The following is a 12,403-nucleotide window of genomic DNA, read 5'->3' as shown; positions in this document are numbered from 1 at the left end:
CTACAGCCGTACTCGCCGGGTTTGGGTCGGGTTCGGGTATTGAAAAAAAAATAATTTGTGGGTTCGGGTCGGGTACGGGTTCTTAATTTTTGTTTTTGAAACCGGGTACGGGTCGGGTCGGGTATCTCTATTGACCACATTTAACACTCAAGATGGTCGGGTATCCGGGCCCGTCCCGTACCCGTCGGAGTACGGTCGGGTTTGGGTATCAAAAATAATAAACTTGCGGGTTCGGGTCGGGTACGGGGTTTGAATTTTTTTCTTGATCGGGTACAAGTCGGGTTCGGGTATTCAAATTTTCATACCCGACCATCTCTAATCGCAAAGAGTAACATGGTTATCTAATTAGGTTTTCAAAATGGCGGCGTTTGATAGTTCCTTTTCGACACCAAACAGTTTGAAGCCATCAGCTTAAAAAAGTTTGATCCACTTCATGAGAAGTCCACACTGCAGAGATAGGCCAGTAACACATGGGGACTTAGAAGGCTGTCTAGTCTTACGGAGCTTCAATTGTATAGTTTGATTTTTGAGGAGATTGGTCTTTCTAAAAGTTCGAAAAGTGCGTTTCAAAGTGCTCACGTGAGATTCGAGATATGTGTCAAAGTAAAAAATACTCGGTTTGTATAGATATTTTGTCACGGAAAGACTTCCACCCAAGCAAACGTTAACCAATTATTGAACTTTATTATCAAAATGCATGCTCTTTGAAAAATGTGTCACGTAGACTTAAAGCATGTTTTGGCCTTCATAATGATTATTATTATTTAATTGGCTATTCATCCTACGATATAGCCTGATAACATGATTCCTACAATTCACTCAGCTCTTGGTTACTTACTTACTTAGTTGACTTGCCGTCCTAAGACAAAGCCTGTTGTAAGGTTTTTTCAATTAACTCAGTTGTGGGCTACCGCTCTCCAATTCGTTGGACACCGAGTACTCTCCGCTAGATCTCGCTCCACCTGGTCTAACCATCTTGCTAGCTGCGCTCCTGGTAGTCTTGTTCCTACCGGATTTGAGGCAAAGACCATCTTTGCTGAGTAGTTGTCCGGCATTCTTGCTACATGCTTTGCCCATTGTATCCGTCCAGCTTTAACCACTTTTTGGATACCATAGGTTCACCATAGAGCTGTGTTAGTTCATGGTTCATCCTCCGCCTCCATATTCCGTTCTCCTGACGCCGTCGAAGATCGTTCTTAGCACTTGTCTTTCGAAAACTCCGAGCACTCGCAGGTCCTCATCGAGCATTGTCCACGTTTCATGCCCGTAGAGCACAACCGGTCTAATAAGCATCTTGTACAGAGTGCACTTTGTAGGGAGGCTTAGTCTGTTCGACTGCAATTGCTTATGAAGCCCAGAGCAAGCACGACTTCCGCTGATAATATGCCTCCGAATCTCGCGGATGGTGTCATTGTCCGCCGTTACCAGTGAGCTAAGGTAGACAAATTCATCGACTACCTCAAACTCATCGCCGTCGTTCGTTACGTTACTGCCCAAGCGGCGTCGGTCGGCCTCGGTTTCTGACAGCATGTGCTTTGTTTTAGACGTGCATAACACCTTGTAGCGCTACGTTGAACAGCAAGCATGAGAGAACATCACCTTAACGAAGTCTTCTGTGTTATTCCAATGAACTCGACAATCCACCCGAAATCCGAACACAGCACTGTGTACTATTCATCGTATATTGAATCAGTTTTAATGAGCTTCCTGGGGAAACTGCTCTCGTCCTTGATTTTCCAAAGCTCTTCTCGGTCGATAGTATCATATGCGGCTTTGAAGTCAACTTACAAAAGGTGCGTGGGAACTCCGATTTACGGCCCTTTTGGAGGATCTGTCGCAGTGTATATATTATCAGTTGTTGGCTGGCTGCTTTCCAATTTCTTGACACCTCCTTGCATATCGGAATTCGCTTGGCCGGCTGTGGCCCTGGTCATATTATGCCTGCCGGTTTTGAAGTAACCACAGGATAATTGTGCGCGATTCCCGCAACATGCCCTTACAACCTTATTCTTGTCCAGCTTTAGCCTTGGCTTTAGTTGTCAATGTGTTCACCGTAGAGTTGCTCGAGAACATGATTAACCTCCGTCTCCGTCAACTTTCGAACAGTTCAAAAACAGACACTGAGGAAGCCTGCAAGTCGTAGGCGAAATACGTATCTGTCAAGAATAAAATATACATAGTAGAATTGGATTAACTTGGATTGGATTAAATTGGATAAGTTTTCTTTTTTATTTAATTTCCAGGTTTCGTATCCTACTAAGATGCTCCAAAAACTTCAGACTCTTTTCAATGTTTTTCAGATGACCTGGTGGGAACAGTTGAACTTTTTGCGGTATCCCGTTGATTTACGAAATTCTTATTATTGAAAGCACAAGAAAGAGAACGAAGTACTTCTGCGTCCACAATTTTGACCAGTCTTCCGCTATCTTGCTTGCGAGTAGTTGTTGGGGATTTTAGGATATGGTAAATAGTAGAAGCCGCGACATTTTCGCTTTTAAAATGTTGTACCGTATATTTTTTACTGAGATCTTTGTGATTTGTAGAAGTGTACAACGCGCTCGCGAAATGCTTCTTGTTTTGACACCATTTTGAGTGAAATCTGGTCAGCATAAACAAAGCAAAAAATGCTGACAGAAAGAGGAGAGAGAGAGAGCTAACATATACACACTCTCATTTATCTCTGAGCTCGTTTGCTGTTGTGTATAAGAGCCATTGGCGTAGCTAGAGAGGGTGTCTAGGGGACCAGTCCCACTCCAGAACTCTGCAGGCCCCCTGCCCCTTTTCGTCAATTGGAATTTAAAAACCGGAGAAAAATTCAAGACAACTCCCACTGCGTAGATGTATTTTGTATTCACTAGGTATCGCAAACGCTTAGTTGTCATCGTCGTCAGTAGCCGTCAGTAGCCGTCAGTTGCCTAGTAGCCATCCCGGCAGTTCAAACAGTCGTCTCCATGAAGTAATTTACGGTTTCGTCACTAACGAGAAATACATTAGCTGAGGCTCGATTATGTAGGAGTGAGAGGGGAGCAAAGAGTGGAGGAGAGGACCCGGGAGTATGGAATTTGATGTTCTTGATATTATTCCTACTGCAAACAGCCTCAGCGGGGGCCACAGCTAGTGTCCAAAATCTTTAGAGGTGTGCGGGGTGGAATACTTCATTCAACTCTATCTTGAGCCACTCGTTGGCAATTTCCCAGTCGTCTCGGAAGTTGTAACTCACTTTTAACCTGATCGAGCTATCTTGTATGTTTTGATGCATCCTTACGGCTTACCGTAGCCTACTGACTTTCGCCAGATTACGATGGGAATCTCTCCAGACACTGCCTGTAGCTTGTGATTCATACGTCTCTGCCACTCGCTGCTTTCAGTTTGTTTTCCGCCAAATATTATCCGCACTACCTTCCGCTCGAACACGGCAAGGGCACGTATGTCTTCCGTTAGCAGCGTCACGGCTCCAAGTCCATAAAGAAATACTGTTCTTCGTAAGGGTAAACGGGGTAACAACGCCCGCCGGGGTAAAACCGCCCACCATGGTTTTACAGGGCCTTGCTCAAATTGGTGTTAAATGTTGATGACAGTCATATTACTGAATGCGTACGCAATATTTTACAATACCTTTTACAGCAATATCGTATAAACTATCGGAGAAATAAATAAAAACAGATTTTTCGTTATAATCGTTTCGTTTTTTATAACTTAGTTCCCGCAGAACTTAGGGTTCATTTTATTCAAAACGTTGAAACTTTTAGTAAATCCAGCCCATATCGCATCTGTGATCCTGTCTTCATCCGACAGTACCTAAATTAGGTAACTGTTCATGCAGTTTTGTTGAAATAAATAGTGAAATGTGTAAATCGGTCATTTGGGGGTAAAACCGCCCACAACGAACGGCGCAAGATCGTCGTGCAAAATGCAAGTACGATAAGGAGATTTTAAAAATAATTGCATAGTTTGGATCAAAGAATCTCAGATTTACATAAAACAATGTAAATGTGCTTAGCTTGTAGCTGGTAGACTGTTTGAAAAAAATTAAATTGCTAATTTTCCTTGCGGGCGCTATGGACATTTTCTTGTTTTCTCGGATATAGCTTTTTTCAATAATTCCTCCCTCTTGGAACAAATATCATGGAATAAACATTTTTTTATGGATATACTAGCTGACCCGACAAACTTCGTATTGCCACAAATTAACCTGTGTTGTACATAAATCATGAATCTCGGATGATCTTTGTCACTATCTCGAGTTTTGCAAGCCCCCCAGTGGGCGGCGCTTCCGACGGCGGGTCACCGGCAACACTCGCGACCGGCTCGTCCTGAATGATCTAGTGTTACTATAGATAGTTTTTGTGGTCTTGTTATTGATTAATGTTTTATGGAAGAGTCTCGAATTTCTCGAGTTGGATTAGTTTTTGAGTTTCGCAAAAATTTCTGTTTTATTTGTATGAGAGTCCATATCCCCCTACCACAGGGGTGAGAGGTCTCTAACTATCATAAAATAAATTCAAGACTCAAAAATCTCCTACATGCTAAATTTGGTTCCATTTGCTTGATTAGTACTCAAATTATAAGGAAATTTGTATTTCATTTGTATGGGAGCCCACCCTCTTAAAAGGGAAAGGGGTCGTAATACACCACAGAAAAAAAAATTCTGCCATCTAAAACTCTCACATGCCAAATTTGGTTCCATTTGCTTGATTAGTTCTAAAGTTATGAGCAAATTTGTATTTCGTTTGAATGGGAGCCCCCCCCCCCTCCTAAAAAGGTAAGAAGTCCTAATTCATAATGGGAAAAATGGTTGCCTCCAAAAACACCCACATGCCAAATATGGTTCCATTTGCTTGATTAGTTCTCGAATTATGAGGAAATTTGTATTTCATTTGTGTAGAAGCCCCCCCTCTTGAAGTGTGGAAGGATCCTAATTCACCGTAGAAAATATTTTTGCCTCCAAAAACCTCCACATGCCGAATTTGGTTCTATTTGCTTGATTAGTTCTCGAGTTATGGGGAAATTTGTATTTCATTTGTATTGGAGCCCCCCCTCCTAATGTGGGAAGAGGTCCTAATTCATCACAGAAAAAATTCTTGCCTCCAAAAACACCTACACGCCAAATTTGGTTCCATTTGCTGGATTAGTTCTCGAGTTATGAGGAAATTTATATTTCGTTTGTATAGGACCCCCCCTCCTAAAGTGGGGAGGGGTCCCAATTCATCATTGAAAAAAAAATTGTCTCCAAAAACACACATATGCCAAATTTGGTTCAATTCGCTTGATTAGTTCTCGAGTTATGAGGAAATTTGTATTTCATTTGTACAGGAGCCCCTCCTCTTAAAGTGGGGAGGGGTCCTAATTCACCATAGAAAATTTTCTTGCTCTCGAAAACCTTCACATGCCAAATTTGGTTGCATTTGCTTGATTAGTTCTCGAGTTATGAGGAAATTTGTATGGAAGCCCCCCCTCTTAAAGGGGAGAGGAGTTATAATTCCTCTTATAAAGAGGGGAGGGGTCTCAATTCACCATAGAATAAATTCTTGTCACCAAAAAAAACACCCACATGCCAAATGTTGTTCTATTTGCTTGATTAGTTCTCGAGTTAGGAGGAAATTTGTATTTCATTTGTACAGGAGCCCCCCCTCTTAGAGTGGGGAGGGGTCCTAATTCACCGTAGAAAATTTTCCTGCCCTCGAAAACCTTCACATGCCAAATTTGGTTCCATTTGCTTGATTAGTTCTCGAGTTATATGGAAATTTGTATGGAAGCCCCCCCTCTTAAAGGGGAGAGGAGTTACAATTCCCCTTATAAAGAGTGAGGGGTCACAATTTACCATAGAATAAATTCTTGTCACCGAAAACACCCACATGCCAAATTTGGTTCTATTTGCTTGATTAGTTCTCGAGTTGTTTGTATTGAATTTGTATTTCATTTGTATAGGAGCCCCCCCTCCTAAAGTGGGAAGAGGTTCTTATTCATCATAGAAAAAATTCTTGCCTCCAAAAACACCTACATGCCAAATTTGGTTCCATTTGCTGGATTAGCTCTCGAGTTATAAGGAAATTTGTATTTCGTTTGTATAGGAGCCCCCCTCCACTTAAAATGGGGAGGGATCCCAATTCATCATAGAAAAAAAATTTGTCTCCAAAAACACACACATGCCAAATTTGGTTCCATTTGCTTGATTAGTTCTCGAGTTATGAGGAAATTGGTATTTCATTTGTACAGGAGCCCCCCCTCTTAAAGTGAGGAGGGGTCCTAATTCAACATAGAAAATTTTCTTGCCATCGAAAACTTTCACATGCCAAATTTGGTTCCATTTGCTTGATTAGTTCTCGAGTTATGAGGAAATTTGTATGGAAACCCCCCCTCTTAAAGGGGAGAGGAGTTATAATTCCCCTTATAAAGAGGGGAGGGGTCTCAAATTACCCTAGAATAAATTCTTGTCACCGAAAACACCCACATGCCAAATTTGGTTCTATTTGCTTGATTAGTTCTCGAGTTATGCAGAAATTTGTGTTTCATTTGTATGGGAGCCCCCCCTCTTAGTGGGGTGAGGGGTCTCTAACCATCACTAAAACCTTTCCTGGCCCCAAAAACCTCTACATGCAAATTTTCACGCCGATTGGTTCAGTAGTTTTTGATTCTATAAGGAACACAGGACAGACAGACAGACAGACAGACAGACAGACAGACAGACAGACAGACAGACAGACAGACAGACAGACAGACAGACAGACAGACAGACAGACAGACAGAAATCCTTCTTTATAGGTATAGATAGCAAATTTTCTTAGCAATGCAAAAATAATATGTATCTGGTTTATCAATCAGAACAATTTTAAATGTCAAAAAATTACCCACCGGACCAATTGCAGGAACTCTAATACCCATATTGTTATATTTTATCTTAGATCCTCTCTAGTCCTTAAAGATTACTCCAGGATGCTTAACCTGATCCACCTTGTTGTCTAAGGAAACTACACGGTATCAATTTCAAGACTGTTGGTACCTATATTACTGATATTCTTCTAATACGAGTTGTTGCCGGACACTCTTTCGAAATTGCGGGTCTCGGGGATCCATGTATTGTTTGATGGCAAACTGATTTAATGTGTTTAAATTAGATAAATTCACGATTCCAATGCCACCAGTTTCGTTCAAATCGGTTGAATATTGTTAAAGTTATACGGTATGGCGGTTTTACCCCGTTAGTGGGCGTGTTTCACCCCGCATGGAAAAAATACTCTATTTTTTGGACGTGTTTCCAAATCGTAATAAAAAATAGAAAATCATTACAGATATTTATGTTTTTATTTTTTACATGTAGGTAATAGATCAATTGTTCATTTAAAGCAGATAAATTAGAAATTGAGCCACAACTTTTTTTTACACAGGTGGTTTTGCTTAAGTGGGCGGTCTTGCCCCGCTTACCCTTACGGCGGCATATGTTTCTTGATAATAGCGTTTGCGACGGGCAAAGTAGGCCGAATTTAACGCTTAAATGCGCCGCAGGATCTCCTTACTAGTGTTGTTGTCCGCGGTTACCAGCGATCCTAAATACACGAACTCATCTGCCACTTTTAGTTCGTCGCCGTCAACAATTACCGTCCATAAAAGCTACGCGTTTGTTTCCTTTGAGCCTCTTTCTTTCATATATTTGGTCTTCGACGCATTTATTTTTAGCCCAATCCTCCTAGATCACCCCTCAAGAGCGATGTTGAATAGCATGCAAGATAAGCCGTAACTAACCCTTGACTGAACCGTGACTCGAAAGGACTAGAAGGGACTCGAAAGTATTCCCGAGATGCACACGAAACACACCACTCGATCCAATGTAGCTCTGATCAGTTGCGTCAGTTTATCCGGAAAACCATGTTCGTGCATTATCTTGCCATAGCAACATCTGGTCCGTAGTTGCGCGGGCCTCCATGAAGCCCTCCTGATAATTCTCTTAAAACCTTGTGCTATCGGTGACAGCCGGTGATAACATGGTCATAATAATTTTGCCGTAGAACTACGTCTTTGATTTCTATATTGGGATGCACTTTAGAAAAACGAAAAGTGAACATGTAACGAAAGGTGGTTATAGTTTGCACGCTTATAACTCTGTCATTCCTCAATAGATTCTAGAGAAATTCGTATCAATCTATTGGAAATTTCCATTACAGTACAGTAGGTTATATGTTTCCCTAATAAACTTTTAAATAATTGAAAAATGTTAGACATTGTCTAACTAAAAATCCACGCTCTGTGGTTGGTCGGAATAAGTAGTGTTGATTTGCCGTAGCGATAATGATGTTTCCATATCACAAGCAGTACGGTTGTACACAACCATACTTAAATTTACACTAATTCCAGTTTTTACACTTCCATTTAATCGTTTTCGTTACATTTTTCGTTTATTTTTGTAAAAGAAAAATGACAATGCCCCTTCGTCCCAACAGGTCGAGAATTCATTACGATGTTCTGTTTCAGACTTATACTAATTTGATATCTGTGCATGGGAAGCACGCCAGAAAGAGTGATAAAGTCCTCTCGTCCAACGACATTTCTTAGGCCCGTTTAAACCTAGTTCAATTTGATGTCCTGAAACTGAACAGCTATAAAAAAGTGAGCGACCAACGCTATTTTTTGGTCGATTGTATCCATATACTGAAAGAATTTATTCAAAATTGATGTCTTATTTGAAAAAGCGGTTGATATTCAGGCATGTGACGTGATGCAGAGTGTTTCAAAGTGAGGAAGAATTAGCGACTGTCTGATCCGAAAATAAGGTTTGGGTGTTTAATATGTTGCTTTAATTAATGATATTTTAACTGTCATAATTATAAATCATTGTTCGTATGTTAGTTAAAAGGCGATTATATTTCAAATCAACCTGTCACAATAAATGGTGCTATATATCAACTATTTGCAAGGAAATTGACGGAAGTGAACCAGTGGTAAACGATATCCCAGATTAGTTATTTATTTTTTCCGTTAATCATAAGCTGTGGGTCCAATGACAAATATTTCATGTTTTGGGCAAGATCCTTAAACCAGTTAACATTCGTTTCAAGCCAGTTACCGAAAGTTGATTAGTGCTACAAGTCACACACAAATTTTCAAATGAAACTCTTAGGTGAACTACAAACTCTAGGAAACGGAAATAACTGATCTGCACTCAAGTAACCAAAAGTCCCGATAAAAGTGGATTTTTTTGGCTTAATCAGCTTCCTAAATGATCATGAATAGAATTCTATTCAGCTTAATTTCTAAGCAACTAACCGTACTTTCAAGTTCGCATTTGTTGATCAAACTGCGAAAAGAATGCTAAGCAACTTTCAAACAGAACTAGAAAGGTCGCAAAAAGTCTGCTTATGCCGCTGTATAGAACGCTGTTCAGCTCGAAAAAAACTTCAATGATCTCAAAATTAAAAAGATTGTACAATTTTCTACTTTTCCGTTTTTTCTTTAACTAAACCATTTGTTTTGGTTATTAAAAAACAAAGAGAATTTTTCAATCGAGCAAAAAAAATATGGATTTTAGGCATTTTTACTTAAAGTTTAAACGTGAAACCCAATCCTATTCTTGTTTTTAATAAATACGTTGTTATTTTTCATGCAAAAATCTACGAACAAAAAGACAAAAACGAAAGAAAATTTTTTTGGCACGGTTTCGGAAATTCCACTGTTTGAACTTCCATTTCTATTTCGTGCTAGAAGCGTTAACTCAACTCGTACACTCATTTTTCGAGTTTTTCAGGCTGTTGAACCCACAGACAATTGATTTTATAAAAAAAATAACTCATATCCATTAGAGCCAATTTCCAACGGGGGGGGGGGGGTGTTTATTGTCATAACTTACCTTCGGTTTCGAACTCGAGTAGACCCAGGGTGTCGATTTCCTGGAAAAACCTGGAAAATCAGGGAATATCAGGGAATTTATTTTTGGATCAGGGAAATCAGTGAATATCAGGGAATTTCGAAATTCAATCAGGGAAATTTTGTTTACCCGGCAATATTGTTGATCAACTTTGGAATCAAATCAATTTTCGTGTAAAATATACGCAGATTGATCGGTTGAATTAAAACTTGTTACATGTCTAGTGGCGATTCGATCTTTCAGTTTGCCGTAAATTTTTTATTTGTTTTGCGCCGTACAATTGTCAGACTTCACTCACTATAGTGCTCGAAATCGGCAATGGCAGGCCTCACGCACTTCACGATGCAGACATCAAGAGCACAAAGCGGGATACAGACTGTTATTTACACGCGATCTGCAGCGTTTTCACCAATTGCAGAATTTTACACTCAGAAGCCCCAAGCATTGATCATCTTCCTTCAGTGTCCATGATTCATGTCCGTTAAGGGTTACCGGGAGCATTAACGTTCTGTAGAATTTGCGTTTATGCCAGTAGGCAACCTTCGGGACTGGTTCAGCTGGTTACGTAATACGCAGAAAGCTTACATGTTACTCTGTTCTGACGTGATCCGCTGTGAGCATGTGACTCTTGGCCTGGTTCTTCTCATCTGTCATTCGACATCAAACAAGCTGTTACACTCACCCTTATTCTGCGAGGCGAGTGACGTAACTAATTTGGAGTCATCGCGAATGAGGTGACAATTGTCACCTAGGTGACTCGCTTTGTCACCTAGGTGACTCGCTTTGTCACTTAGGTGACACGGTTTGTCACTTAGGTGACACGGGGTTGTTACCTAGGTGACACGGTTGTCACCAAGGTGACAGCACTCAATTCGACTCGCCGTGGCGATGTGACGAGTGACAATTGTCGTATTGAGTCACGTGACTCGCAGAATAAGGGTGATTGTCTTCCTCACGTCGTGGCTATCACTTCCCTCGTAGTTGTTGGCGCCATGGCGGATCCTCCACAGCCTACTTCCGTCTTATTCCCTTTCGTCCTGCTGTTCTGCGATTCGTTGATCAAGCTTTCTGGTGTACTCCACTGCAACGTCATATGCCGTAAACCGCTAGATGTTGAAATGCAACATCCTCTCAGTGCGGGCCTTCGCCGATTTCGATAACCTTGCGCGAATCTTACGACGAGATAGTGGTCAAAGTCGCTAAGAAAAGACTGTATATTGTGACTTCCAAAAAGTATTGACCGTTAAACAGGATCGATCTGGGAGCTAGAGTCTTGAATTTTCAAGTCGTGCGCACCCCATAAATCCTTTCGAACCTGTCATAGACTTCGTCCCTAGCTAAACAAAGTAAAGTCTTGAGCATTAACCGTCACTAGACATTATCCTTCTTTATCGACAGACTTCGCAGCCGGCTGTTAGACTACAGGAAAATTACGGGGTCAGTGCAACGATCCTACTGATTCTATCTAACAAAAACCGGCTAGCCGAGATTCGAACACAACTGGCTTGTTAGATCAGCATCGTACCTCGAAGCTAACTGGGCGGTTCAATTCATCCCTAGTATCATCGAATTTATGATTTGTTGGTGACTATACGTTGATTAAGCTGTAGTTGAAGAATTTGCCTTAATTCTCAACACCCATATACGGTCATCGGACCGAACGGCCACCGAACTACCTTCGAGTCAATGTTGCTCTCAAGCCTCGATAGTTGCAATCCGAAATCATGACACACAGCTTTAGTCTTAACTTCGCATACTGTCCACCATTGAGGGTTAAAATTTTTGCCATTTGGACATTTCTAACAATATATCTAGCAAAAGTTTTGCCGTACAATCGTAGAAATCGCCCAAATAAGCTTGATATTCGAGTTTTGAGGGTCAGGGAAAAATATTTGAAGCATCAGGGAAAATCAGGGAAAGTCAGGGAATTTTATTTTTGGATTTGAGTCGACACCCTGACCTCTTGATAACCTAGATTACATACCACTGCTCCATTGCTGAAATATGAGATCTGCGTAGATTTCACTCGATGTACTGATTTCTCATTCACTGAAACATCAAGAACATCCCCTGAACATTCATCCGAACGTGACAGTTCAGAAAAAGTACGCGCGAAACATTTTCCGGATTGGATGGTTCAAAAAAAAGTATGTAGGCGCGAAACTTCATGTGAACTTGCGTTTGACAGTTCACCTGTTTGTTTTGAATTTTTCAGCAGTAGCAAGCGGTAATTTTTGAGGAACTATCCGATGAGTCCTCATCAGATGCGCGGCCAGCCAACAGCCAACGCAAGAAAAAGGTTAACCAGAATCCTGTGAGGTTCCATAACATGCTGGTTCTGGGTAGTGCAGGTCTGCCTCTAGCTCCAGTAATTGCAAAGCTGGAATCACCAGTCCGCTTCACTACGACCAACTGCCGCACCGTTGCAGCCACAGCCCATACCAATGCAACCACCACTCGCTTTACTGCAGGCACCGCTTACTCCTGGCGTAATGTAAGAAGCTGCTAAATTCAAAAGTCAAAAATTCCATCCCTCGTAGCTTACGG

At 41.1% G+C, this 12,403-nt stretch overlaps 1 protein-coding gene across 2 annotated transcripts in view; it reads left to right on the top strand.

Moving 5' to 3' along the window:
- LOC128733518 (WD repeat-containing protein 47) overlaps nucleotides 1-12,403 on the top strand; it is a 208,570-nt gene that overhangs the window by 86,651 nt on the left and 109,516 nt on the right. The window lies entirely within an intron of this gene.

Source organism: Sabethes cyaneus, chromosome 2 (assembly GCF_943734655.1).
Source record: "Sabethes cyaneus chromosome 2, idSabCyanKW18_F2, whole genome shotgun sequence".
NCBI lineage: Eukaryota > Metazoa > Arthropoda > Insecta > Diptera > Culicidae > Sabethes > Sabethes cyaneus.
The sequence above is the reverse complement of the archived record's forward strand: the minus strand, read 5'-3'. Positions and strand labels throughout refer to the sequence as shown.